Source organism: Entelurus aequoreus, linkage group LG05 (genome assembly GCF_033978785.1).
Source record: "Entelurus aequoreus isolate RoL-2023_Sb linkage group LG05, RoL_Eaeq_v1.1, whole genome shotgun sequence".
Taxonomy (NCBI): domain Eukaryota; kingdom Metazoa; phylum Chordata; class Actinopteri; order Syngnathiformes; family Syngnathidae; genus Entelurus; species Entelurus aequoreus.
Window position 1 is genome coordinate 14,464,587 of NC_084735.1, and position 3,365 is coordinate 14,467,951.

Here is a 3,365-nt window from a genome sequence, read left to right on the forward strand (position 1 = left end):
CAAAATAAAAGCTGACCTCCAAATATGGTGAAAGGAAGTGGACCATGGGACTTTTTCCCCCGACCATTCAGCAATGAAGGCAATGATAATGAAAACAATATGAAACTGAATTTAAAGCAGGACTGCACTTTTTTATTTCCTTTTGTCCATTATTTGCAATCCTTACGTGAGACAAGAACAATTTTTAAACCTATGTATATTGAATTTTACAGTATATATAAATCCAATGTTCTTTTTTTCCCCCTACCAAAAAAATTCAAAGTTGTCAAACAAATACAGGCAAGTATTGATATAAAGTCCCAGACAACTGCACTTCTGAATGGCCCCAACATGGTGCTGCAATACACAAAGGCAAACAAAAGGCTCATCAATCAGCCACAATTTTTCCTGTGCTATTCTAAACAAGGACAAACTGCTAACGACTAATGCACCTATAAAGGACTCTTGAAAAAAAACTGCCAACAATGCTCCATTTACCGTATAAGCCGGTACGTTTCCCCCCACGCTTTGAACCCTGTGGCTTATAAAACGGTGCAGCTAATTTATGCATGTTTTTTTTCTCGCCAACGACCATAATGTTTTGTGTCAGGTTCAAACACTGATGACGTCTATTAAACAAGACAAGAAGCAAGGAATTAAAGAGAGACAGAATTGAATATGGCTCAATTGAGGAGAGACGTCTGGACTGTACTCTTTTACAGTCCCACCACGCTCTGGCGAAAGATTGTACGCCTCCTCTTTTATTTGGGCTTTCCCTGATTACATGGCAGCAGCTGTTTCTAAGGGACCGGGGTCGTAAAAAGCCATCGCCTTTGATTAAAACAGTTCAAAGAAAAGGTCGTAAAACAGTTCAAAGAAGAGGTCGTAAAACAGTTCAGAGAAAAGGTCGCCTTGAGGGGAGTCTGGTCCTGCTTCCTCTCCGCTTTGTAGTTCTCGGGTCAAGACTATATCTTTCTGTTGATTACAATACATGAAAGAAACAGAACACCTTCATGTTGTTTCCCATCCTACACAGTGCAGTTTTACAAGCCTTCTTCTTGGTAGGATCAAAGACAGCTTTTGTCCTCTCGCCGGGAACTCATGGAAACACAAAGTTTTGTGATAACTTACATACAATTATTCCAACACTTTGTATTCAACAAATAGTTTTCATACAACACTCGACAGAGACAATGAAAAGGTGTGTTATTGTTTGTGCTGTGGCGCCACCTTGTGGATGAGTTTGCTCACTGCTGCGGGTTGAAAATATATTTCCTATTTCGTCCTTTAGACCGGAAGTACAATTGTCCATAGTGTCAGAATAATTGTATCTAAGTTATCACAAAACGGGTTTCAATGAGTTCCCGGCCAGCAGACAAAAGCTGTCTTTGATCTTACCAATCAAAAGGCTTGTAAAACTCCACTGTGTAGGATGGGAAGCGACATGAAGGGGTCGGTTTCTTTGATGTTTTGTAATCCACAGGAAGATCTTGTCTTGACCCGAGATCTACAAAGCGGAGAGGAAGCAGGACCTGACCCCCCTACAGGCACCTTTTCTTTGAACTGTTTTGTGACCAAAGGCAGCGGCTGTTTACGACCCCTGTCCCTTTAGAAACAGCTGTTGCCTTGTAATCAGGGAAAGTCCAAATAAAAGAGGAGGCGTACAATCTTTCGTCAGAGCGTGGTGGGACACTGTACAAGGGTACAGCCCAGACGTTAAGCATTAGCGAATATGCTAACACGTCTATAAGTGTCTGTGATAGTATTATTAAAGGCCTACTGAAATGAAATTTTTTTATTTAAACGGGGATAGCAGATCTATTCTATGTGTCATACTTGATCATTTCGCGATATTGCCATATTTTTGCTGAAAGGATTTAGAATAGAAAAACGACGATAAAGATAGCAACTTTTGGTATCTGACAAAAAAAAGCCTTGCCCCTACCGGAAGTAGCGTGACGTGGACAATTGAACATATCCGCAAAGCTCCCTATTGTTTGCAATGATGGCCGCCAGATCTGAGAGCGATTCTGACCGAGATAGCGACGATTTCTCCATTAATTTGAGCGAGGATGAAAGATTTGTGGATGAGGAAAGTGCAAGTGAAGGACTAGTGGGGAGTGGAAGCGATTCAGATAGGGAAGAAGCTGTGAGAGGGATAGAGCCATATCGCTTTGAACCCGACGCTGATGAAGACGGTCAGGAGGACGCTGCTGCTATTGATGCTGGAGGAGCACACGACATAGATCGCCTTGAGAATACAGAATGGTAATATGTTATTTATTTATAGACTAGTTTTAGTTTGTGGCCTAGTCTTGCACTGTTACTGTTAGTGTTACAACTTACACCCCAGGCCTATCTATACACTAAGTATCTATCATTGACACAATGTGTTACTGTTAGTGTTACAACTTACACCCCAGGCCTATCTATACACTAAGTATCTATCATTGACACAATGTCAAACCTAATTAATTACCCATTATTTCTATGGGCCACAGCTCCATATACCGGCAATACTAAAAATATGCATGCAGATTAATAAGATCCACAACAAGACAATGATAATATTAATTATTCCACATGTTTGCAGATTGCAGGTGTCAATAATATGAATTGATTTACAAATATTATGAACATTTCTATTTCCAGGTGTACATGTCAAAACTGTGTGAACATGGAGACAGTGGCTGAGTGTGTCTGCTGTAGTGAAATAGAGGCAGTGACCAGAACGATGGAGGAGGAGGGGGTGAAGACGTGCATCATAGACCACCATGGCTTTCCATCTGTGTGTCTGGATGAATGGGTGCTGCAGACAGCGTATAACGCCTACAAACAGCAATATGGCATGCTGCAGCAACAGCAAAATGAGTGAGGCACTAATAAGTTTAAATAATTCTTTATTCTATCAACCTTTGGAAGATAAGTCAGAATGAGCACTTTCTTATCTTATTCTTATTCTGTGAAATGTACTGTGCTACAATGCACATGACATTATATATCATAGAAGTATTACATAGATGGACCGTAGATGTCAACAATATTTACAATTTACTGCAACAGTAAATGACAAATGAATAGAATGCATGACAATGTCTTTTGAATCTCAGAGAACAGTGAGTCACTGTGTATCCATGTCCGGATAATAACAGCTGCCATCATTTGCTACTTGCAGGCGGAGACGACACACAGCCTATCGACAGTTTGTCCGCTTCTGCTGGGGATATCTGGGAAAGGACATAAGGGTGGTACTACCAGCTTGTGTAGTACATAAGATTAGGACAACATTCCCATCGATGGACTACACGGGGTTCCAAGACGTGCAGTGACTGCAACAGAATCTACATGGCCACTGTACTTAATCAATAAAATCAATCAATCAATCA